The sequence below is a fragment of the Sinocyclocheilus rhinocerous genome, unplaced genomic scaffold (genome assembly GCF_001515625.1).
Source record: "Sinocyclocheilus rhinocerous isolate Xijiao unplaced genomic scaffold, SAMN03320098_v1.1 scaffold304, whole genome shotgun sequence".
Lineage (NCBI taxonomy): Eukaryota > Metazoa > Chordata > Actinopteri > Cypriniformes > Cyprinidae > Sinocyclocheilus > Sinocyclocheilus rhinocerous.
This window is the reverse complement of record NW_015659941.1, coordinates 699,620-704,855: the sequence shown is the minus strand read 5'-3', so window position 1 is coordinate 704,855 and position 5,236 is coordinate 699,620.

Below are 5,236 nucleotides of genomic sequence, written 5' to 3'. Positions count from 1 at the left end.
AAGAACTGTTTACTAAAACGTAACTGAAATGGTTTTTCTATGGAATTGTTGTGAAAACCCCCTTTTGGAGCTTTAATTTTTTTACAGTGCATAATAGTGGTAACATTGGTGGAAATTAGCATGTATTTTCATAATATGAAATGTTATTGGGCGTAATGTGACCAGTCGGGTGGTTTCCCAGCTCATTAGCTCGAGGTAAATATCATTGCAAAGCAGTTTTCAGTGTGCAGCTTTAAATGCATAATACCATTTTATCATACCATAAAGATAAAGATTTTCTGTTTAATTCAAATGCTGTAATGATTTTTGTTTTAGCTTAGCGGGAACAATAACCCATGAACATCCTCTTACAGGGTTTCAAACTGGCACCAGGAATGTTCTGACATGTTTGTGCAGCCCAGCGGAGGAAAGCCCCGACATTCAGACCGACAAAATGTGTGATGGCTTGACAGAACATATTATCATAGATGAAGCCTGGTAAATTTCCTTACTCTCTCAAGTTTCTCTCTCACTGATGTGTGCACAGACAACCATGAAGACCATGTTTTAGCAAGCTTGGAGATATAGACACCTACATAGAAGATCTAACTCTGGAAGAGAAAGAGAATATAATGTAAAAGTTCTTCATTGGGATTGATGGTTCCATGCATCTTTGACGTCCATGGAACCTTTCCATTCCAAAATGGAAAGTCTTTATAGTGGAAAAGGTTCTTAGAGTTTAAAATGTTCTTCGTTCTAAGAAAAAATTTATTCTTTTAAGAACTGTTGACTGAAAATGGTTCTTCTGGCATCACTGTGAAAACCAGCTGTAATTGGTTAACAGTGAGTTCCCTTATGAATGGTGAAAAACTCGAATAGATCTAATGACATTCAAAAGTACTGTTAATTGTACAGTTTAAGTATTTCAAAAAAGAACAAGTGATTTTATACAGTAATTTACAGTAATAAATATGGAAGTCTGTTTCAGCTAAGGGAAGGAAGGAAGGAAGGAAGGAATTAATTCAATTCAATTCAAGTTTATTTGTATAGCTCTTTTCACGATACAAATTGTTGCAAATCAACTTTACAGAAAATTAAGTTTCTACAATGTATTTAGTAGTAGCTTATCAGTGGTGACTGTCAGTACATATGGCAGAAATGTACGGAAAATCAATTAAAGACGTAATCAAACAGACGATGAACACTATTAACAGCAATTATTATATGATGCAATCAAACTAATGAATGAATGAGAGCTTTTTACATCATAAATCCAACTTTTTTCTCGCAGTTGTGAGTTTACATCTTTGCAATTCTGATTTTTCTCTTAAAATTTTGTGATATAAACTCGCAACTGTAAGAAAATATCAGAATTGTGAGGCTTCTTTTTCCTCAGGATTGGACCTTATAACTCGCAATTGCAAGAAATGACACGTTTATATCTCGCAATTCTACGAAAAGTCGTCAGAATTGTGAATTTATATCCTGCAATTATGACATAACTTAAAAAGGTCTTTTTACATCATAAATCCAACTTTTTTCTCGCAGTTGTGAGTTTACATCTTTGCAATTCTGATTTTTCTCTTAAAATTTTGTGATATAAACTCGCAACTGTAAGAAAATATCAGAATTGTGAGGCTTCTTTTTCCTCAGGATTGGACCTTATAACTCGCAATTGCAAGAAATGACACGTTTATATCTCGCAATTCTTAAGAAAAGTCGTCAGAATTGTACATTTATATCCTGCAATTATGACATAACTTAAAAAGGTCAGAACTGAAAGCTAAAAAGTCACAATTATCTTTTAATTATTATTATTATTATTCCATGGTGAAAACAAGCTTTCATGGATAAATCATAAATTGACATTCCCAAAATGTTCTGTGACACTTCCCATTTGATTGTTTTTCATAAAAACGTGTTTCTTAGTTTTTCTTAGTACATAAAGATTTTGTTGCATCTTGTATGTTAAATGAATGTTATTTGCATTATTTTAGTGTCACGTGTGTTATCATGATGGTGTGTGGTATTTGTTTGTATGATAATGTGCACATTTCATATTAGTATTTACCTCAGTTTGTGGAAAAGCTACTTGAGATTAACTTCAATCATGTGAATTTCTCTTTACAACCACATAACTTAAAAAGGTCAGAACTGAAAGCTAAAAAGTCACAATTATCTTTTAATTATTATTATTATTATTCCATGGTGAAAACAAGCTTTCATGGATAAATCATAAATTGACATTCCCAAAATGTTCTGTGACACTTCCCATTTGATTGTTTTTCATAAAAACGTGTTTCTTAGTTTTTCTTAGTACATAAAGATTTTGTTGCATCTTGTATGTTAAATGAATGTTATTTGCATTATTTTAGTGTCACGTGTGTTATCATGATGGTGTGTGGTATTTGTTTGTATGATAATGTGCACATTTCATATTAGTATTTACATCAGTTTATGGAAAAGCTACTTGAGATTAACTTCATCATGTGAATTTCTCTTTACAACCTGTGTTTTTAGGATAATTGTCAGTATAGTATAAAGGGTAAAAGTACAGTACAGTCTAAAAAAACAACAGATTTTAGTACTTTGGTATATTAACATTATTTCAGTTCCCTAAAACTTAGAATGTTGATATCGTATTATTTAAGCTAAAGTTCTGGCAACCACAGCTGCTGTTTTTTTTTTGTTTCGTTTTTTTTACAGCGTAGATGTAACTCGGCTTCCTCCTTTTTTTTTTTGTCTATTTTATCACCCTCAGAAGGTGTGTGCTCATCGTATGTTTCTGGATGACATCTTCCACTGTTAATTTCCAATCAAGCCTGGGCACAGATTGGTTGGCCCGCGGCACTTTTCCTCTTTCACGGCCCTCTGTCATGGCACGTCTTTTGGCACAGGAAAAAAGCATTCACATGGAGGTAAAAACACTTCAGGGAAGATTCAGATATCTTAAATAACTCCTTTACAAGCAACTGTTATTCATAACAAGACTTGTGGCGGGCACTGCTCCATACTGTACATCAGAGCTTCCTGAAGGTGGAAAATGTTTGCTCTGCGACTTATAAAATTTCCTGTTTTAAAAGGCACTCGTCTATAAATGACATTTGACTAAAAATATTAGTTTTATATAGATTGGAAAGGACTGAAAGGACTGATATTACCAAATATTTGAATTTTTGGATATCTTTCGGATATTAAAAAAAAAACTAGAATAGAATAGAATTTATTTTTATGGCCACAATAAAATAATAAATAAAAATTACAAAAATAAAATATTTGTAAAAATATGTATTTTTTTAATTAATATGGACATAGTAAAATAAAATAAAAAACAAACATTATACTGTAGATATGGAAACTCATCTCATTACTAAAATATTCAATTGATGTGTCAGAGGTGTATCAGCTATTTTACAAGACCAAACATGGCTCGTCCAATCAGATCCAATCCTAATTAGACTACACATATTGCATACCGCAAAAATAGCAATCGTAACTATTCCAAGCAGAGCCTAGAAAGCTCAGTTTTCTTCAAATGGTCCAAATATGTAAGCAATACTGAAATGAATTGTTAAAACAATATTCATACTCTCACTCAACACACACAGGTCTGTTATTATAATTGGCTGCTGTGCAATCCATGTATTACCGTGAACTGTGTACTTTTATTAACTTTCTCAAGAGAGCAGGTAATTGAGAGGTGTCGTATGCCGCCTCAACCCGAGCCCAGCTAATATTTCACTGTAATAGATCTCACACAGTTTGTATCAATCGCTAACCCAGTTTTCACTACATGGTTTGAAATATTTGCTGTATTATTTTTCATTTGCCACATGCGGCAGCTCCTGTTACTGCAACGGACTTACCAGAAGTTACAAAAACAAACTGATTTTACAAAAAAAGGGTCAGTCATCAGTTTCAGATCTATTGCAAATTCTTCTGCACACATCAGTCAAGTTCAATACATCGCGTGTTTAATGTATTCTCATGCGCATACAATAGGATAGCTCAGGAAGACAAAAGCAAACTGACCAGCCAGATATTTTGCAATTCGTTTTCCATTTATCACAGTTGTGCAAAGACGTTTGGCAGCACGGTCCTCTGCAGGGGTCAAGACGCTCACAAACTCAACTCTCAGCCCATCATCTACACCGATCTGAACGCTCTCTCACACTCCGCAAGGGGTCTGAGAGACCCTAAGGCCATTTTATTATCTAAAAAATAGATTTAACATTAGAGTATCAGATTGAGATTTTCTTAATCTTATGAGAACTGATAATAAACAAAATTCAAATGTCCTCCATGAAAAATGTAACTTGCATTACTTTCCTTGAGGAAGTAGGCCTATACTGTATATGCAATGAATTTTTAAACTAAATGCGTATATACCGGTTAAAAGATTGGGGTCAGTTTCTGTTCTTTTTTTTTTGGCATTTTTTATTATTATTATTTATTTATTATATTTTTTTACTTTATGATGATAGGACAGTTTAGAGTTGACAGGAAGTGAAGTGAGAGAAAGACAGGGGGCGGGATCAGGAAAGGTCCTCAAGCCGGGATTCGAACTCGGGACGCTTATAGCACAACATGTCGGCGCACTGCCCACAAGGCTATCGCCACAAACAAGTTTATATATTTTTAAGAAAATTAATCATTTTATTCAGCAAAAATGCATTAAACTGATCAAAAGTCACAGTAAAGACATATTACAAAGAATTTCTATTTCAAATAAATGTTGGAATCCTGGGGGGCGGGGGGAGCTATGTCATGGTTTCCACAAAAATATGCAGCACGATTGTTTTTTAACATTGATAATAATAGGAAATGTTTCTTGAGCAGCAAATCAGCATATTAGAATGATTTCTGAAGGATCATGTGACTCTGAAAGACTGGAGTAATGATTGACTGGAGTACAGCTTTGATCACAGGAATTACATTTTAACTTATAATAAAATAGAAAACGGTTATTTTAAATAAATAAATGTTAAATAAATATTTCTCAATATTTTTGTTTTTACTGTATTTTTAAATAAAAACATCAGCCTTGGTGAGCATAGCAATTTCTTTCCCAACTTTTGAGAGATATAGGCCTATTATTGTTGCATTTCTAGGTCTACAATTATATAAAATCATATTTAATTGAGAAAATTCAACAATGACAATGAACAACGTCGCAATAGGAAGACAAAGATGTGGTAGTTTGCTTTCAGTGATGACTAATACAGAGTTTAAATTACAGTCGGAGCTCTAAATGTAT